The sequence below is a fragment of the Pleurodeles waltl genome, chromosome 6 (genome assembly GCF_031143425.1).
Source record: "Pleurodeles waltl isolate 20211129_DDA chromosome 6, aPleWal1.hap1.20221129, whole genome shotgun sequence".
Classification (NCBI taxonomy): domain Eukaryota; kingdom Metazoa; phylum Chordata; class Amphibia; order Caudata; family Salamandridae; genus Pleurodeles; species Pleurodeles waltl.
Window position 1 is genome coordinate 1245284553 of NC_090445.1, and position 21707 is coordinate 1245306259.

A 21707-nucleotide genomic window follows, 5' to 3' on the forward strand; every position below is an offset into this window, starting at 1 on the left:
GACTGCAGCATGAGTGAAATAGTGCAGTGCCAGTGAAATAGTGCACACATTATTTCACAACCATCTTCACTGCACTTAAGTAACTTATAAGTCACCTATATGTCTAACATTCATTTACTGAAGGTTAGGTGCAAAGTTACTAAGTGTGAGGGCACCCTTGCACTAGCAAAGTTGCCCCCACACATTCCAGGGCCAATTCCCGGGACTTTGTGAGTGCGGGGACGCCATTACACATGTGCACTACATATAGGTCAATACCTGTCTGTTGCTTCACAATGGTAACTTCGAATATGGCCAAGTGCGGTGTCTAAGATCATGAAATTGTCCCCGCATTCCAAATCTGGCATTGGGGAGCCAATTCCATGCATCCTGGGGACTCCACCATGGACCCTCAGTACTGCCAAATCAGCTCTCTGAGGCTTGCACTGCAGCTACAGCTGCTGCCACCTCACAGACAGAGTCCTGCCCTCCTGGGGCCTGAGTAGCTCATTCCCAGGAAGGCAGAACAAAGCATTTCCTTTGGGAGGAGGGTGTTAAACCCTCTCCTTTTGGAAATAGGCGTAACAGGCTGAGGAGGGGTAGCCTCCCCCAGCCTCTGGAAATGCTTTGAAGGGCATAGATGGTGCCCTCCTTGCATAAGCCAGTCTACACCAGTTTAGGGACCCCCAGTTCCTGTTCTGACGCAAAACTGGACAAAGGAAAGGGGAGTGACCACTCCCCTGTCCATCACCACCTGAGGGGTGGTGACCAGAGCTCCTCCAGTGTGTCCAAGACATCAGCCTTCTTGTTTTCCAAGGTATGGGGACACTCTGGAGGCCTCTGAGTGGCCAGTGCCAGCAGGTGATGTCAGAGACCCCTCCTGATAGGTCCATACCTGATAAGGAAGCTAATCCCCCTCTCAGGGCTATTTAGCGTCTCTCCTGTGGGTTTCTCTTCAGATTCTACTTGCAAGTTTCCAACAGGAATCCTCTGCAACTACTACTTCAACCTCTGACCTCAGATCGACCGCAGACTGCTCCAGGAACTGCTGTAACAGCAATAAGGTATCCAGAAGGGCTACTTTTCCTCTGCAACTTCAGCTCCTGCCAGCAACTGCAACAGTTTCTACTGTGTGCATGCTCTGGGGACTCCCTGTCTTCACCCTGTAACAGAAGAACCAAAGAAATCTCCTATAGAGTGACGGAGTCACTTCCCTGCTCTTGGAGGCACCTTCTAAGTCGATGACCTGTTCTCTTGGACTCCTCTCTTGGCGACAAGCAGGCTCCTTGGAACGCAGGTGGTGGACCCCTTTGACATAGACTATCCTAAGGTCCTGCTGTCCCAATTTAGAGGAGGTAAGAACTTGCCTTCTCCATGTACAACAGAACCCCTGTGCACCCCGTCTTCTTCCCATCCTGAGGCCTCTGTGCACTATTTGCAAAATTCCTTCATGCACAGCCTGGCCCAGGTCCCCAGCACTCTATCCTGTGACGCTCAACTTGCTGAGTTGACCTCCGGCTGCGTGGGACCCTCCTTTGTAGTGCTGCACCAACTGCATTTTGCACCTTTTTTGTTCCTGTGTCCTGGGACTCCTGTGTGTGCTGTGTGTTCAACTGAGGGTGCTCTGAAGTGCTGAGAGCCCCCTCTTCCTCCTCACGCAGAGTTGAGGCCCCCAGGTCCCTCCTGGGTCCAGACAGCACCACTTTGATGCAAAACACAACTTTGCCGGAACCAAGGCTTGTTGGAGGAACCCAATGCCAAAACTCACCTGCATCCAACATCTCTTTGTGGGACATCCATTGCATCATGCAGGAACCTGCTGACATCTTCCTTGGGTGCAATTCTGCAGTCTTTGTCCAACCGGGGACTCTTCTTTTGCACCCTCTTCTAGGTTGGCAGTGGCTCCTGTCCTTCCTGGAATTTCTTTCGACTTCTGGACTTAGTCTCTTTCCTTTGCAGGTCTTCAGGTCCAGGAATACACCATTTGTTGGTTGCAGTCTTGCTTGGTTCTAGCAATAACTCTAGTCACGACTTGAAGTGTGTCCTAGGGAAACCTGCAGTTCTTTACTCCTACTTTCCTGGGCTCTGGAGTAAGGTAATTTACTTACCTTTGCTGTATTCTTACTCTCCCAGCTATTCTCTACACACTACACTTGTCTAGGAGGAAAGTCGTGATTCGCATTCCACTTTCTTAGTATATGGTTTGTGTTGCCCCTAGACCTATTTTCTCCCATTGCATTCTATAGTTTTTCCTAAAGTTTGTACTATCCTATATCATTTTGGTATCTAGTGTATATATTGTGTATAATACTTACCTCCAGAAGGAGTATTGCCTCTAAGATATTTTTAGCATTGTGTCACCCAAATAAACTAACTTTATTTTTGGTAACACTGAGTATTGTCTTTACTTGTGTAACTATAAGTGGTATTGCAGGAGCGTTGCATGTCTCCTAGTTCAGCCTAAGCTGCTCTGCTATAGCTACCTCTATCAGCCTAAGCTGCTAGAACACTACATTTCACTAATAAGGGATAACTAGACCTTGTATAAGGTGTACGTACCCAAGGTACCCACTACAAACCAGGCCAGCCTCCAACATTGGTGGTGCAGCGGTGGGATAAGAACTTGTAATTGCTTTACCACTGTGTTACTAGTGCTTTTCACAAGAAAAGCTTGCTCCAATACTTAGAGCTATACTTAATTGTACCTAGAAGTAGTTTCTAACTTTCTAAAAAGTTCTTTAAACTTTGCAAAGTTTTTGAAAAGTTTCTTCTTTTCTCTAAAACGTTACATCTGCTAGTCTACTAACTTTTTACTCACTTTCCTAATCTCTTTTTCTTTCAACATGTCTTCTGTAGAAGCTACCCCTAGAGTTGTGAAAACAACATATGAGAATCTTAACTTTAAATGTTTGAGGGGTCTCTCCATTGAAATGGGTTTAGGGATTGGGAATAACCCCAACAAGGAATTCCTTTTAAATCTTCTCCTGAAGGATGACCAGGGACTTAGCACTGGTCAAGATCAGCCAGTCCGGGAAGTTGAGGAAGATTCCAACCAGGCAGGCTCAGAGGAACACACTGATAATCCTCGGGAGAGTCCTTCCACTGATTTTTCTGTCAACAAACCCCCTAGTGTCACGTACTGCGCTGGACTTCTCACCTCTGGATTTCGGATTGGCGAATACACCAAGGTGCAAAACTGCACTAAGGCAGTTTTGCCCCAAAAAGTTTTGCACCGGCTTGCACCATTTTTTAGCACCAGCTGGGCACCGTATTTATGGAATGGTGCAAGCCGGTGCAAAGGGTAGGCTAGCTTAAAAAAAAATGACATTAGGCAGTTTTGAGTCAAAATAAATGATTCTGACCAGATTAGCCTCATTTTTTGACGCTAAGGGGCATATTTATACTCTGTTTGCACTGAATTAGCGTAATTTTTGTTTTACTCTAATTCAGTGCAAAACTTACTCCATATTTATACTTTGGTGCTAGACCCGTCTAGCACCAAATTTATGGAGTTAAAGTCATTTTTTGGAAGTGGAAACCTACCTTGCCTTAATGAGATGCAAGGTAGGCGTTCCCGTGCAAAAAAATGACTCTATGGCCTTAACACCATATTTATACTCTCATGTAAAAATGGTGCAAGGGAGGGAGGAGGGGTCAAAAAATGGGGCAAAGCTTGCTTTGCCCCATTTTTTAAGACCTGGGTCAGGGCAGGCGTTAGGGGACCTGTGGCCCCACCATGGAATAAGCTCAGAGGTGCCCTCCCTAGGCCCTAGGGGCACCCCAACCCACACTAGAGGGACTGCGAGGATGGGGAACCCCATCCCAGGTAAGTACAGGTAAGTGCATTTTATTTTTGAAAGTGCCATAGGGGGCCCTGAAATGGGCCCCCATACATGGCACAGGGTGCAATGGCCAGGGGACCCCTGTCCTCTGTGCTGGCCACTGGGGTGGTTGGCATGACTCCTGCCTTTTCTAAGGCAGGAGTCATGTGGCATGGTAGGTTTAGCACCATAAAATGACGCTAATCTGGTTAGAGTCATTTTTTTTACTTTAACCTGCCTAAGGCCGTTTTTTGGTGCTAAACCCTCTTCTTCTATACAGCCAGCCCCACCCGACTAAAGTCATTTTTTTAAACTCTAGCCTACCCTTTGCACCGGCTTGCACCATTCCATAAATATGGTGCCTGGCTGGTGCACAGAAATGGTGCAAGCCGGTGCTAAACTTTTTGGTGCAAAACTGAGTTAGTGCAGTTTTGCAGCAAAAAGTATAAATAAGGGCCAATATTTTGTAAGTTTGCGCCACTTTTGCATCATAAAATGGCGGTAATGCGGAGCAAAAAAAGTTTAAATCAGGGCCTTGGTGCTAGATGGGTCTAGCACCAAAGTATAAATATGGAGTTAGTTTTGCACCGAATTAGAGTAAAAAAAAATGACACTAATTCGGTGCAAACAGAGTATAAATATGCCGCAGAGTATAAATATGCCCCTAAATATGGCGTTAAGGCCATAGAGTCATTTTTTGCACTGGAACGCCTACCTTGCATCTCATTAAGGCAAAGTAGGTCTCCACTTTCAAAAAATGACTTTAACTCCATAAATTTGGTGCTAGAGGGGTCTAGCACCAAAGTATAAATATGGAGTTAGTTTTGCACCGAATTAGAGTTAAAAAAAATGACACTAATTCGGTGCAAACAGAGTATAAATATGCCCCCAAGTCTTCTACAGGTCCTGGATGTTCCCAGATAAGGACGACCCATTCTAGTAGCCACGGTGCCGCTTGACAGGCTACGCCAAAGCAGACCGTATCCTCCAGAAGGAGTCCCAGAGGGAAAAAACCCCAACACTGGGGAAAAAACCTCTAACAGGAACTCCTGAAGGAAAAAAAAAAAAACAGGACTTGACGACAGGAAACAAAAATAGGCAATATCCAGGGTACAAGGCAGGAAAAAAGGAACAGGCAAAAATATCCAAGGCAAAAGCAGGAACAAAGAACAGGCAAAAATCTCCCAAGGTAAAAGCAGGAACAAAGAACAGGAGCGAACAGCACAACCAGAAGGAAGTGTTTGCAACGCAAGTAGGAACAAGACTGACTGACCTATATACTGAAAAAAGGGAAGTGACATCACAGGAAAGGGAAGTAACACCATCTTGGATTGGGAAAAGCCCATAGACCAGTATAGGAAAAAGGAAGTAGTATAAAAGAAAAACAGAGCATGCTGGGACAAAAACACGAAGAAGACAAGATGGACACAACATGGATAGAGACAGGCAAAAGGCCCAACAAAAAACCCACCACCAACAATAAAAGAAGAAAAAAGGCTACAAGTAAGTGTAGCGCGACCAGGAGCTAAATATATGCTTCCCAGAAAGCATAGTCAAAAAACTCGGAGAACGGCGCTCCGAATATCGGTAGCGTGTTCCACCCGCGAGGACAGAAAGAGACGCCGCGTCAGAGCGCGGTGTTACACCTAGTGTAACTGGGAGTGGGAAGAGTTCACACACTAGTAGGGATCTCTTCACACCTAGAGGTCAGGTCACTATGTTGGCTCAAGTTAGGGAACGATCAGCCTCTGCAAATTCCAATGTTACTTCTGTTTCAGAAGCATCCCACACTTCTAACCCAGAGGAACAGTCCCTAGATAGGGAACTCAGAAAGCTGAGGTTAGAAGAGGCCAGACTGAGGCTACAGCAGCAACAGTTGGCCTTAGACAGGGAATCCCTGGCTGTGGAAAAGGAAAGGCAGGGGTTGGGGATAGTTCTCCATGGTGGCAGCAGCAGTTTCAGGAATTCTAATGTTAGGAAACCCTCATTTGATTCCAGAAATCTGCATAAAGTTGTCCCTCCTTACAAGGATGGAGATGACATATACAAGTGGTTTGCTGTACTTGAGAGGGCATGTAAAGTTCAGATGATCCCTCAAGCTCAGTGGGCTGCTATCCTGTGGCTATCTTTCACTGGCAAGGGGAGAGACAGACTCCTTATTGGCAAGGATGAGAATGCAGGTAACTACCATATTCTCAAAACTGCACTCTTAGATGGTCTGGGCTTAACTACTGATCAATACAGGATAAAATTCAGAGAGAGCAGAAAGGAGTCATCATAGGTTTGGACAGATTGTATAGACTGTTCAGTGAAGGCACTAGGAGGCTGGTTAAATGGCATTAAGGTGACCGACTATGAAAGCCTGTATAAGTTAATTCTGAGAGAGTATATCTTGAATAATTGTGTGTCTGATTTGTTGCATTAATATCTTGAGGACTCAGATCAGACCTCTCCCCAAGAATTAGGAAAGAAGCGTGACAAGTGGGTCAGAACAAGAGTCAGCAGAAAAGCTCATACAGGGGGTGACAAAGACAGCAAGAAGAAGGATGGTAAATCTCATGACAGGGTTGGGACAAAGATAAAAAATCTTCTGAGTCTTCATCAGGTCCACAAAAATCCTCTGGGGTGGTGGGCACAAATCCTCTTCTCACAATCAGAAAAAGCCACGGTGTTATTTTTGTAAAGCCAAAGATCATTGGGCAAGTGATCCCACTTGTCCAAAAAGAAACACCAATCCTCCCACCACCTCAACCTCCCTGCTTCCACTAGTGCCCCTAGTAATAGCAGTGGGGGTGGGAAGAGCACTACTAATAGCCAGTCAAAGGGTGTAGCTGGGCTCACCTTTGGTAATATAGTGGGGGTTGGTCTACTTTGGGAGACCACTGAGGCTGTTTTAGTCTCTGATGGTGGCATTGACCTTGCCACCTTAGTTGCTTGCCCCCTTAATATGGGTAAGTACAAGCAACTACCCCTAATAAATGGTGTTCAGGTTGAGGCCTACAGGGACACAGGTTCCAGTGTCACTATGGTGATGGAGAAACTGGTTGCCCCTGAGCAACACCTACTTGGTCCTCAGTACCAAGTGACAGACGCTCATAACAACACTGTTAGCCACCCCATGGCTGTTGTGAATCTCAAATAGGGGGTGTTATTGGTCCAAAGAAAGTTGTGGTTGCCCCTGAAACACCTGTAGAATGTCTTTTAGGAAATGATTTGGAGACTTCAGCTTGGACAGAGGTGGAGTTGGAGGCCCACGCAGCAATGCTGGGCATTCCTAAGCATATCTTTGCTCTTACTAGGGCTCAGGCCAAGAAGCAAAGAGGACAGCGAACTTGGATCCTGGAATAATGCACTGAGTGCTCCCAAAAACTAGGGGTAGAAAGGGCAAACCCTTGTCCATTATCCCTCCCTCTCCAGATGATTCCCCTTTTGATGAGGAGGAGTCTTCTCCCTGTGTAGAACCTACACCAGAGGAGCTTGAAGCTGATACAGCTGAGCTTTTGGGTGCAGGGGGGCCTGCCAGGGAGGAACTGATTGTGGCACAGCAGACCTGTCCCACACTAGAGGGTCTCAGACAGCAAGCTGCCAAACAGCAGAATGGGGATGTCAATGACAGCCACAGAGTTTACTAGGAGAATCATGTCCTCTATACTGAAGCAAGGGACCCTAAACCTGGTGCCACCAGGAGACTGGTCAACCCCCTCGAGTATAGGGAATTCCTCCTAACTCTAGCTCATGACATTCCCTTGGCTGGGCATTTAGGCCAGAGTAAAACATGGGATAGACTTGTTCCATATTTTCACTGGCCCCATATATCAGAAGACACAAAGGAGTTTTGTCGCTCTTGTGTCACCTGCCAAGCCAGTGGCAAGACTGATGGTACCCCAAAGGCCCCCTTAGTCCCACTGCCAGTGGTTGGGGTGCCCTTTGTTGATATTGTTAGCTCCCTTGACCCGCCCAATAGGTTCTGGCAATAGATTCATCCTTGTAGTAGTGGACCATGCCACAAGATATCCAGAAACTATCAGTTTAAGGACCACTTCAGCAGCTGCAGTGGCAAAGGCCCTCCTTGGAATCTTTTCCAGGGTGGGTTTACCTAAGGAAGTTGTATCAGACAGAGGTAGTAACTTCATGTCTGCATACCTCAAGGCAATGTGGAAGGAGTGTGGTGTTACCTACAAGTTCACCACCCCTTATCATCCACAAACAAATGGATTGGTTGAGAGGTTTAATAAAACTCTCAAATGCATGATCATGGGACTCTCTGAAAAACTCTGAAGGAGATGGGATGTCCTCTTGACATGCCTCCTTTTCACCTACAGGGAGGTCCCCCAAAAAGGAGCCACTTTGAGCTCTTCTTTGGTCACCCTGTTAGGGGTCCCCTTGCTCTTGATAAGTAGGGTTGGGAACAACCTTTAAAACCTCCAAAACAAGACATTGTGGACTATGTACTTGGCCTAAGATCTAGAATGGCTGAGTACATGAAAAAGGCCACAAAAAACCTTCAGGCCAGCCAAGAGCTCCAAGACCAGAGGGCTGTCCTGACAGAGTACCACTGAGGACAGAGGGTGTGGGCATTGGAGCCTGTGGCCCCAAGAGCACTCCAGGAAAAATGGAGTGGACGCCATCTCATTGTGGAAAAGAAAGGTGAGGTCTAGTGGACCTGGGCACTGCCAGAAGCCCCCTTAGGGTGCTTCATGTCAATCGCCTTAAACCTTACTATGACAGGGCTCACTTAACCCTGCTCATGGCCACAGATGAGGGGCAGGAGGAAGAGAGTGACCCTCTCCCTGACCTCTTCTCCAACACTGAAGCTGATGGCTTAGTGGAAGGAGTACTTCTTGCAGACTGCCTCACTGCTGAGCAGAGGGAGGACTGCAACAATCTCTTAGGACAGTTTTCTGACCTTTTCTCTCTCATACCTGGTACAACTACCTGGTGTGAACATTCTACTGATACTGGAGACAGTTTACATGTCAAAAGTGAAATATACAGGCAGCCTGACAATGTCAGAGAATGCATTAAAACAGAGGTACAGAAAATGTTGGATCTAGGAGTTATTGAGCCCTCTGATAGCCCCTGGGCCAGCCCAGTGGTGCTTGTCCCCAAACCGCATAGCAAAGAAGGAAAGAGAGAGAAATGAAGCTTTGTGTGGACTATAGAGGTCTTAATACTGTAACCAAAAATGTTCATCCTATACCCAGGGCAGATGAGCTAATAGATAAATTGGCTTCTGCCAAGTATAGAAGCACGTTTGATTTGACTGCAGAGTATTGGCAGATCAAACTGTCAGAGGATGCTAAAGCAAAAACTGCATTTTCTACCATAGGAGGGCATTATCATTTCACTACTATGCCCTTTGGTTTGAAAAATGCACCTGCCACTTTCCAGAGGCTGGTGAATACAGTCCTACAAGGTTTTGAAGCTTTCAGTGCAGCATACTTAGATGATATTGCTGTATTTAGTTCCAACTGGGATGACCACCTGGTTCACCTATGGAACGTTTTGGAGGCCTAACTATCAAGGCTTTAAAGTGCCAGATAGGGCTGGGGGAAGTGGTTTATCTGGGCCACCTGGTAGGTGGAGAACAGATTGAACCACTACAGGGGAAGATTCAGACCATTATGGACTGAGCTCTCCCTACTACACAGCACCAGGTCAGAGTCTTCTTAGGTCTCACTGGGTATTACAGGAGGTTCATTAAGAACTATGGCTCCATTGTTGCCCCTCCTAATGGCCTCACCTCTAAGAAAATGCCTAAAAAGGTATTGTGGACAGCTAGCTGTCAGAAAGATTTTGGGAAACTTAAGCAAGCTATGTGCTCTGCACTTATTTTGAAAAGCCAAAACTACTCCCAAAAATTAATTGTCCAAACAAATGCTTCTGAAAAATAGGGGTAGAGGTAGGGGCAGTACTATCACAACTTAACTCATAGGGCCAGGGTCAACCTTTTGCATTTATCAGCAGAAGTTTGACCCCTAGAGAAAAGCGTTGGTCTGCCATAGAGAGGGAGGCCTTTGCTGTGGTCTGGGCCCTGAAGAAGCTGAGACCCTACTTGTTTGGGATTCACTTCATTGTTGGCAGTGCTGGTGGTGGTGCCGGCAGTGGTGGGGGGAGGCTCCAGCCCATCCCCTGCAGCCTCAGACGGCTGAACCGCCATGGTTGGTGGTGGGGACTCAGAATCAGTCCCAGCACCAGGCCTCCTGTCCTTCCTGCCTCCTGGTGCAAGACCCTTGCCCTTCCCTTTGTCAGCTGGTGGTGCCTCCTTGCCCTTCCATTTGGCAGCTGGTGGTGCCTCCTTGCCCTTCCCTTTGGCAGCTGGTGATGAAAGGTCTTGATGTTATTAAAGAAAGAGAGGAGAACATTCTGCATTCTTTCCTTGCTTTAATTATAACAGAAGCCAAAATATTACAACAAAATACTACCCATGAACTCTTAAGAAGCACCTTCAGCGTCAAGTCACAATGATCATCAATCATTAAACATTCACCTAACTCATGCAGTATCTTGACTGGGAGCAACAAATCCTCTTTTCTTGTGGATGCTGTTTAAAAAATAATAGAATACAGGAACATTAACTCTGAGCTTGAACCACCATTGCATCATTTGTTTTGATGCTTTGACTGTCAGGGCGCGGCCACTTACCTGAAAACCAGGCTGTTTGTAGGGCCGATGACTGTTTGCCCAACATCCTGAGGCACCTCTCGGTGCTGCTGATTACACCTGGAGCCCCGTCAGGTGCCCCAAAAAGGAAGGGGATTTAGAAAAAGAGAAAAAGAAACACTGCACTCCTTTTGATCATGTCCTGCCGGGTGCGGCTCTTCGGGTTATGGAGGACTGTCAGTGGAGTCCCTGGAAGATGCCTTTCTGTGATGAGTTACAGTATTGGTGAAGCTATGTGCTATTAAGAGACTATTTCACAACATTCAATAATTCATGCATGGGTCTCTTTAAACACCATTCAAAAAGGCATGCACTGATCTCATTAAATTCATCTAATTTGGTTATCACTGCACATTCACCTGGTAATATCAGCAACTTGGCCCCTCTCTCTTCTCACGTAATAATATATACAAAAGGTGATGAAATCTGAATGTTTTTAAACAAATTAGGAAGTTCTGCAAGTCTCTTTCATGGATCTGCATTTTCACATTAGGTTTTCTATGGTAAAACTACAACATAAAATGAGTTGCAATACCAAAAGCAAAAAACTCACATATAGAGTATTCCTTGCACTGAATTGCATTATCAATATTAACATAAAACGAATTGCAATACCAAAAGCAAGTAAACTCACACATAAACTAATCTTATCACTGAATTGTGTAATCACTATTAGTACAAAAATAAACAAGTGGACGATAGTGAAGTTCTGTCTCAGTTCTCAGTTACAAAACGAAAGTTGTCAAGGCCCCCACGCTAAATCTGTTATTCAACCCTCATCAAGACCCCACTCATAAATCATGTTTGTCCCCTTATAAGAGGCCTTTCAAAGTCTCAAGAAGGCTAGAGCGCAATCAGTCTCAGTTATCAGCTTTCACCAAAAAACAAAGCAACCATAATAAAATTCTACACAGGTTCCAGACAGCATGACCTTTCTTCGCTAAGGCCCTCATTACAACCCTAGCGGTTGGTGATAAAGCGGTGGTAATACCGCCAACAGGCCGGTGATAACAAAAATGGAATTATGACCACGGCGGAAACCGCTCAGACAGATAGCCACTTTAACACACTGACCGCCATGACGGTATCAACAAGCACCATGGTGGTAACCCCCAACAGCCAGGCGGAAGACAATGTACCACCCACACTATTACGACAGGGCTATCTGCCACCTTATCTGGGGTGGTACCAACAACATCAAAAGCACGGCAGAAACAGAACACAGACGTCAAAGGACTCACCTCTGGAGACTCAGGGAACAACCATGACTCCATGGAGCCTGAGTTGCACATATTTCCCATGCTCGTCTACCTTTTCCTGCATTATGAACACCAATGCCGGCGAAGACGACCACGGTGAGTACTGCCACCTAGCACACAAGTGGGGGGGAAGGGAGTGACACACACATGCAACACCCCCACCCCCAACACCACACACACAACCAGATGCAGTAATATTACATATCCACCCCATACCCCTCAGGGATAATGCAAGGACAAAATGATTTGAAGAAAGTGAATGTAATACGATAAAATACCATGAATAAGTGCATCAAAATACAAATGTTTATACATATTTGCAAATGTAGGGATACTGCCCAGTCCTCAATGTCCATGGGCAACAGGGCCACATCACATAGGCCAAGGCCCTACCTCCCTCCTGCAACAACACAGAGAGAACACTGCAGGGGTATCAGGTCAAAAATACACAGGCACCTCAGGGGGAAGGGGAATGGGGGGCACCTCAGCCGGAAGATGGTACAACACCACTGTTCGTGGAGGGGCTACATGCCCTGTGCGCTGTCCTGAGGAGTGTAAGGCCACAGTCTCTCAAGTGGGTGGTTTGCCCACTGCTTGGTCCTTGGGAGTGCAAGGCCACAGTCTCTCAAGGGGGTGGTTTGCCCACTGCTTGGTCCTCGGGAGTGCAAGGCCACAGTCTCTCAAGTGGATGGCTTCTCCACTGGTTCTAGAGGGGGCCTTGTGCCTAGTGTGCTTCATCCTGGGAAGGATGGGGTGAGTGGATGGCTTCTTCCACTGCCCAGTGTGCTTCAGCCTGGGAAGGATGGGGTGAGTGGATGGCTTCTTCCACTGGTTCTGGAGGGGGCCTTGTGCCCAGTGTGCTTCATCCTGGGAAGGATGGGGTGAGTGGATGGCTTCTTCCACTGGTTCTGGAGGGGGCATTGTGCCCTGTGATGCAGATGAGTTTCTCACCTGGGTGTCAGACCCACAGTATTTGCAGTGGCCAGGATGCACAACAGCCCACGGATGCAGGACTACACACTGTCTGCCGGCGGTGACAGCTGCTCAGTGGTGGCAGTGGCAAAGCTGGTGTCGGTGCTAGCAGTGGTGGGGTGAGGCTCCAGCCCATCCCCTGCAGCCTCGCACAGCTGCCCACTGGGACTGCTGCTGCTGGCATCGGTGCCCGTGGCGATGCTGGTGGCGGTGATGGCAGTGGTGCTGGTGGCAGTGCTGGCAGTGGTGGAGGGAGGCTCCAACCCTTCCCCTGCAGCCTCAGATGGTTGCCTACTGGGGCTGCTGCTGCTGGCAGTGGTGCTGGTGGCGGTGCTGGCAGTGGTGAGGGGAGACTCCAGCCCTTCCCCTGCAGTCTCGGACGGCTGCCCAATGGGCAGCAGCTGGTGGTGCTTCCTTGCTCTTCACCGTAAAGGACTTGGGGGTAGGGGTAGGGAAGAGGTCAACGGTGGAGAGGAAAAGCTTCTTAGGGACATTGGGGCAGGGCAGAGGGTGAACGTTTGGGAGTGGAGGAAGAGGGAGTGGTTGTAGGAGGTGCCTGTCTACTGTGTTTGGGTGCAGGTGCATGGGCTGGATGCTGTTGTGAGGTGGATGGCTGTTGGGTGTCTGAGTGCTTGCGTTTGTGTACTTTGGGAGGAGGGGGCATAGACACAGTGGGAGAGGACACAGGGGATTTGTGCAAGGATGTGGGGGTGGTGTCTGCTAGTGAGGGGTGTGCAGTTATGGCGATGGAGGTAGTGGATGAGTATGTAGTGCATGCAGGTGTGCGTGGAGACGCTACTGGGAGGGAGGTGGATTACGAGGAGGAGGGGGACACAGTGGAGGCAGTGGATGTTGGTATATCTGCGTCTGGATGGTGTTTGTGTGAGTGCCTGTGGGATGATGTGTGGTGCTTGTGTTTGCCTGAGCCACACATGTGTGTTGTCCTGGGTGCATGCTGGTCTGCCTGTGGCTTGGGATTGGTTGGGGTTGAGGGGAATGGGACTGGGTAGAGGAAGTTGGAGGAGGTAGGCTAGAAACAGGGACAATGGCTGCCATCAGGGAGGAGGCCAGAGCCTGGATTGATCTCTGTTGGGCCGCCATGCCACAGTGAATGCCCTCCAGGAATGCATTTGTCTGTTGCAAATGGACTGCCACCGCCTGGATGGCATTCACAATGGTTGACTGCCCAACAGAGATGATCGCAGGAGGTCAATAGCATCCTCACTCAGGACAGCAGGGCTAACTGGGGCAGGGCCTGAGATGCCTGGGGCGGAGGAGATGCCCACCCTCCAGGGCGAGCAGGCACGGGAAACCTGCTGAGGGGCTGCTGGGAGGGCGGTGCTGGTACGGGGTGGCGCCTGTACCTGTAGTTGGGGTGGGCACAGAGGTGTCCTTCACCACTAGGGAGCTTCCATCGGAGGAGGTATCACTGTCAGAACTCTCCCCTCCTGTCTCTGTCGTGGTGCTTCCCTCGCCCTCCGTCCCACTTGTGCCCTCACCATCAGTGGGTTCGGCCTCCTGGGCCCTGTGGGATGCAGCTCTCCCCATCGCCGGTGCCTCTGCTCCTCCGCCGGATGATGCTAATGTACATAAGGACAGGGTGACAAAACAAAAAGGGGGGGAGAGACAAAGGATACCCTAGGTCAATGGCGGCAACAACACCACTGTTGGCGTACACAGCACACACACACACACACACACACACAGGGAACAGCCCTACGCACTAGGCAATGCACCAACAGTCACAATGCTAGTCACCAGCCCATGGACAGGGATACCTAATGCCTATTGCAGCATACCTGAAACCCACAGACACCTGCCCATTAGTGGAGTCTACTAGCTTGGTTGGAGGAGGTTGACATCAGAACCAGCCCAACATGGGCCCTACCCTGCAATGTCCGGCCTGGCCTAGGGGCACCCAAGGGCCCACATCCCCCACCCGGATGCCACCCCACCACGCGTAAGTAGTATATTGGGGCACTGTGCTCACCCCCTTGTGGTTGCTGTGGTGCCCCCAAGTGCCCATCCAGCTCCAGATAGGCCACCGCCAATATACAGACCATCAGGGGGGTCAGGGTTCGACGGGCAGCTGGGCCTCTACCGCCTTCCGTGCCCAGCATCTCAGGTCCTTGCACCATTTCTGACAGTGGGTGCTCAGCCTGCTGTAGATCCCCAGGGTCCACACGTACTTGGCGATGGCACGCCGTATACTCTTTTTTTGATGGGTGCCAACCTGCAGAGAAATACACAGAGGAAACGGTGTCAGTCAGACTGTCCTTCCTGTTACACTCATGGCCCACCATAGCCCTCAATCCCATTACGCACAGACATTGCCTACCATACATGCAGCACACTGCCCAGGGCCCTTCCACCAACCCCCCCACATGAGGCCCTCACACACAGCACTCCATTCATTCATGCCCCATGCATCGTGCTCACAGTGTACTCACCTTTTGGTCTGGAGGCCCATACAGCATTCGGTACTGGGGTAGGACCCCATCCACCAGTCTCTCCAACTCTGCAGCGGTGAAGGCAGGGGCCCTTTCCCCAGTGACATGATGCATGGTCGGTTCCAGACACAGGTCACAGCAGCACTTGCAGTGTAGGTCCTCTCCTGTTGAAGATCAGGTAGCAAGTGAGTGAACAAATAGAAAATGGTGGTCACGTCTGCGGCGATGCATACTGTCACTGCTGGCACACATCACTATTGGCCACTGTAACCCATAGGGCCCAATGGTATCCAATGAGGAGTTGCACGACGGTTCTTGACCGCCTCCTACAACGGCGCATAACATCAGCGGAATTACCTCATTTCCACATGTCCCTCCATACAGGACAGGCAGATGCCATTTCACGGGGCAGGCCATAGCACCTAACTGCGTCACAGTACACATAGGCACCACTTGGGCCTATCCAACAGCATACTGTTACAGTCACAACATGCAATGCAGTGTAGTGTTTGGAAATATGGAATACTGACCAGCTGCTCTCCGTTTGCCCCCTAGATTGCAACTGCTGCGGATGAATAGGAGATGGAGACATCCCCCTGTGTACATGCCCCTGGTGGACTTGGCAACAATGGAGTACAGGCACATCATCCTCACCTATAGACTGGACCGGGCCACAATCACAGAGCTGTGTGACTAATTGGAGCCTGACCAGACATCTGCTATCCGTCAGCCCACCGGGATCCCCCCTCTTGTGCAAGTGCTCTCAGTGCTCCATTTCCTGGCAAGTGGCTCCTTCCAAGTGACAGTGGGCTTGGCAGCAGGAATGTCTCAGCTAATTTTCTCAATAGTGCTGACCAGAGTGTTGTCTGCCCTGATTAAACACATGGGCAGCTATATCGTTTTCCCCCAAGTGGAGGATTTGGCCATAGTGAAAGCTGATTTCTATGCAATGGGACATATCCCCAACATTATTGGGGCAATAGATGGTACACATATTGCATTTGCCCCCCCCCCAGAAAAATGAACAGGTGTTCAGAAATCGAAAGAGTTTTCACTCCATGAATGTGCAGATAATGTGCCTGGCGGACCAGTACATCTCCCATGTCAATGCAAAGTATCCTGGGTCTGTGCATGATGTCTTTATACTGAGGAATAGCAGCATCCCATATGTGATGGCTCAGCTCCAGATGACCGGGTATGACTAATAGGTGAACCTTGGTTCCCACCCAGTAGGTGTTTGGTGTTGGCCCTAAGGGTTAGTGTGTGTCTAACAGTTGTCGACATTTGCAGGTGACTCTGGTTACCCCAACCTCTCATGGCTACTCACCCCTGTGAGGAATCCCAGGACAAGGGCAGAGGAACGTTACAATGAGGCACAGGGGCGAACAAGAAGAATAATAGAAACAACATTCGGCCTCCTGGAGGCCAGGTTTCGTTGCCTCCATCCAACAGATGGATCCCTGTACTACTCACAGAAGAAGGTGTGCCAGATCATCGTGTCATGCTGTATGTTGCACAACCTTGCCTTATGTCGCCAGGTGCCTTTTCTGCAGGAGGATGAGGCAGGAGATGGGCGTGTGACAGCAGTGGACCCTGTGGACAGTGAAGATGAGGAGGCAGAGGATGAGGATGGGGACCACAGAAGTGCAAGATTCTGACAATACTTCCAATGACACTCAGGTAAGACACTGTAATTTCACTTTACATTGACAGTTTTGTGTTTGACATTGTCACTGGCAGGCTGATTTTCCCACTTCTATGGCCACTTACTGTACCCTTTGACAGCTCTATTTTCAGATGTTTGTGCCTCACTATCACTCCTGGTGTGTTGACTGCAGCCAACTACAGGTCATTCCTATGTATACAGTACTGTACAGTTGTATTGCAGTGTTTAAAGCGTGTTAAACAAATACATAGTTCAATCATTTGACAGACTCCATACTTATTCAAATGGTGTTTAGTAAGTGCTAATAAGTAGAGGGGGATGTGCAATGGGCTAGGGTGATGGTGGAGGAATGTCCAGGATAGAGTCCAGTCTATTTGTATCACAGATGCATTGTCCAAGGGGGCATAGGAAGTGGAGCAATGGCAGTTCAAGGTGGACAGGGTGACAGAATGGGACACAAGGATGACAATCAGGAGAGTCTTATTTCCTGGTGGGGTCATGGCAATAGTCTCTGGCTTCTGCCTGGATCTCAGGGACTGTTTGTGGGGTGGTTCTCCTTCTGCAGGGGATGAGGTGCTGGTGGCCTGGTGTTCCTATTGCAGGGCCTTCTGTCCACTAGCGGCAGCGGAGGTGGAAGGCTGTTCATCGGTTTGGCTAGTGTCAGGGGCCCGGTGGTGTGCCATGGCCTCCCTCATGGTGTTGGCCATGTCTGCCAGCACCCCTGCAATGGTGACCAGGGTGGTGTTGATGTCCTTCAAGTACTCCCTGATCCCTAGGTACTGTCCCTCCTGCAGCTGCTGGGTCTCCAGTATCTGGCTCATTGTCTCCTGGGAATGGTGGTATGCTCCCAGGATGTTGGTGAGTGCCTCCTGGAGGGTCGGTTACCTGGGCCTGTCCTCCCCCTGTCGCACAGCAGTCCTCCCAGCTTCCCTGTTGTCCTGTGCCTCTGTCCCCTGAACTGTGTGCCCACTGACTCCAGGTCCCTGATCGTCCTGTGTTTGTGGGGTGGCCTGGGCTTCCTGTAGTGGTGGACACATTGCAGATTGACGTGTCCTGGGGACAGAGGTATGGGCCTGCTGGGTGGGTCCTGTGCTGGTGTTTCCTGGGGGGGGAGATTCTGTGGTGGCATGGGACTGTGCCAGGGTTACTGACTGTCCGGAGATCCCTGATGGGTCAGGTTGGTCATCCAGATCCAGGCGTCCAGAGCTGCTGTCATCAATGTGGGCCTCTTCTGGGGGTGGACTTGATGTTGCTGGCACCTCCTCTCCGGTGACGTTGGGTGGGGGACCTGTGGGGCTGTAAATGCAGTGTTATTGTTTCTGTGTGTGTCATCTTGTACCTGGGTGTGTTGTCCTGTATATTTGTTATTGCCCTGTCAGCTTTGCCTTGTGTGAGTAGTTATTTTGTGGGCTAGGTGATTCTATCTAGTGTGCATGCTTTAGTGATGGGTGTCCATGCAGGTCTGTGATGGGGGTCCGTGCATTGGTGTTGCATGAAGGGCTTTGTATTGGGAGGGGTGGGTTGTGATGGTGGGGTATGTGTGAGGTGGTGAAGTGATGGGAGTGAGGGTGAGGGTAGCGGTTTGGGATGGCATGCAGGTAGGGGGGATGATAGTAATAGAGATTTGACTTACCAGAGTCCAGTCCTCCTCCTACTCCTGCCAGGCCCTCAGGATGCATGATTGCCAAGACTTGCTCCTCCCATGTTGTTAGTTGTGGGGGAGGAGGTGGGGGTCCACCGCCAGTCCACTGTACAGCTATTTGGTATCTTGCTGCTGTGGAACACACCCTTGTTCTGGGGTGTTGTCCCACAACGTTGACCCTGTCCGTGATTCTCCGTCGTAGCTCCATCTTCCTAGCAATGGATGTCTGCTGCACCTGTGACTCGGATAGCTGTGGCTCTACCTGGATGATTTCCTCCACCATGACCCTTAGTTCCTCCTCTGAGAACCTGGGGTGTTGTTGTGGTGCCATGGGTGTAGTGTGAGTGGTGTGGGTGAGGGTGTGTGGGGTGCTGTGTTGGGGTGTGTGATGTAAGGTGCATGTATGGTGTATGGGTGATGGTGGTGTGTGGCTGTGGTTTTGTCTGTGGTATTGCTATCTCTCTTGTGGCAATTGTTTGTATTGGTAAAGGGATGTGTGTAATGTGGGTGTGTGCTTTATAGTGGTGTGGGTGTGTGGGTGTGGTGTGTATATGTGTGTCAGGTGTGTGTTATTCAAATTGTCCAATGTGGTGTTGTTTTGTTAGGTTGTGTGCATTTTGAGCGCGGCGGTATGTACCGCCAATGGTTTAGGGCCACTGAATGTCTGCCACGGTGATTCGTGGGTCATAATGCTGTGGGCGTAGTTCTGTTAGTGTACTGGTGTGGGTTTTGCTACCGCCAGTCTATCACTGACCTTTGGGCTGGCGGACTTGTGTGTGTGGCTGTATAGTAACAGATTGCTATGTGTTGGTCATAATATGGATAGCGGTAATCCGCTGCGGCAGCGGTATGTTGATGGCAGTGGGCACGGCAGTAAGAGGTACTTACCCCCAGTGTCATAATGAGAGCCTAAATGTAGAAAAAATTACATTAATAGACAGAGGACTTTGTCCTTGCTCACTGTGTGTTAGTCTGGCCTTTAGGACCCACGTCAGGAATGAGCAGGCAAGAGATGGAGCATTGTCCACATTCTGGGTGGCTGGAGACAAATCTCCCAGAACTGATGCCCCAGACTCCTCACTCATCTCATATGGGAGTAGTCAAGATTCAGAGTTGATGTTGCAGATGAAATGTAGAGAAGGGAGTGTCACTCTAGATGAGGTTGCATAGTATCAAGGTCAACTCAAGAATCTGTGGGTATTCAGGATCCCCCATTACAGGGCCCCTAGGTAGGATCCAGGATGACTAATCCTGTTTTTGCCTAGGTCTATCAGCCTGATGATAATTACATAAAATTGCTCCTTATATCAATAACTGCGAAGTCCTCATATAAGTTAGCTCTGAACCATTTTTCAGAGATGTGTTACCTTCTTCTGCAGTGCATCTGCACCTTATTTCAAGCTTGGTCTTTGGACTTCTGTGAGTAAATCCGCCATACTACAGTACAGTACAAAAGAAAACAGGGCTAGTTATGGTTTGAGTGTGTATTTAGTATTTGTAATGAAGAAAAGATGTAAACATAGATCATTAATGCGTCTGGTGACAATGAAACCAAATAGTAGAAAAGAAACTGCTGATCAAGTTCTTGCACAAAAATAGCAGTGTAAGCTTATTACACAGATAAAGTCAATTTACCTATAGACACACAAGTTTTAAACTTGTATGCGAAATTTGTTCAAATTTTGTTTTCTTTACATCAATATTTTATTTTGCAATGGATAGCACAATTGCAAATGTCTATATAGCTTCTGCTCACTATTCTGAGAAATGTGGTGGGGTTGCATTGTTCCAAGCCCTGCCTATAAGTATTCTGTAGTTCCAATAAAGACTGATACTTCAATTTGCAATTTCTTGTCCCTTGTTGTGGTTGAGTCCGCTGTTCCAAATAATGAGACACACAGTGATTTTATTAAATAATTCTGTATTATATTCCTGCAGAAAGTAAAACGTTTCTAGAGGTGGTCAAGGGTAACGGGCAAGAGGAAAAAACAAGGCAGCAGTCATTTTCCATCTATGAACCCAGGATTAGGAAAAACATCCCCGTATCCATCAGGACTGCCTCAGTGATAATCTAATTGAGAAAATAGTGTTTTTTGGAATTTAGGAAGAGGCACCTCTTTAAAGAACACCATATCACAGAGCATTAACCATCCATAAACCAGCTACTTCTCCAATTATTTATTAACTTTGTAGTTGATTTTGACCCTGTGCAACATATCACTAACTTTTGGATAGATCAGAGTTATAGAAACACCACATACATATATACATACATAGATACATACATACATACAAATGTGCACTCAAATACTGGAAGTAGGAACAATTGCATCTTTTACTAGATCAGATTAATATTTTGAATTGAAACTTTCAAAATTCATATCTTCGTTCCTACTTATTGGACTTTTGTCACTTGGGTGGCATTTTATTTATTGCAATTTTCTAAATCGGTTTGGGATGTTTCTTGTTGTTGTTTTTTTCACTTTATTACGCATAAATACGTTCTACATTGCCTCTAGGTTTAGCCTGACTGCTTTGTGCCAAGCTACCAGATGGTTAAGCACAGGTTTATTTAGTGAAGTTTGAGGACCACCCTAACAAGGATTGTAATTATTATTTGAGGTTGGTTCTCACACCCCTCAACTAATACTCCAATTTCTAAATATTAATATATTCTATTCTGTTCTATTCAATTCTATTTTATTACAGAACTTAGCCTATTTTATTTCGTTGAAACATTTTCACAGTGGTAAATCGGTTAAGTCTTAGGCCCTCATTCCAACCCTGGCGGTCTCTGACCGCCAGGGTGGAGGGCAGCGGAAGCACGGCCAACAGGCTGGCGGTGCTTCCTGGGCTATTCTGACCGTGGCGGTAAAGCCGCGGTCAGAAAAGGGGAACCAGCGGTTTCCCGACGGTTTTCCCCTGTCCCAGGGAATCCTCCATGGCGGCGCTGCTTGCAGCGCCGCCATGGGGATTCCGACCCCCTTCCTGCCAGCCTGTTTCTGGCGGTTTTCACCGCCAGAACCAGGATGGCGGGAACGGGTTTCGTGGGGCCCCTGGGGGCCCCTGCACTGCCCTGCCAATGGCATGGGCAGTGCAGGGGCCCCCTAACAGGGCCCCATACAGATTTTCACTGTCTGCTTTGCAGACAGTGAAAATCGCGACGGGTGCCACTGCACCCGTCGCACCCCTGCAACTCCGCCGGCTCCATTCGGAGCCGGCTTCCTCGTTGCAGGGGCTTTCCCGCTGGGCCGG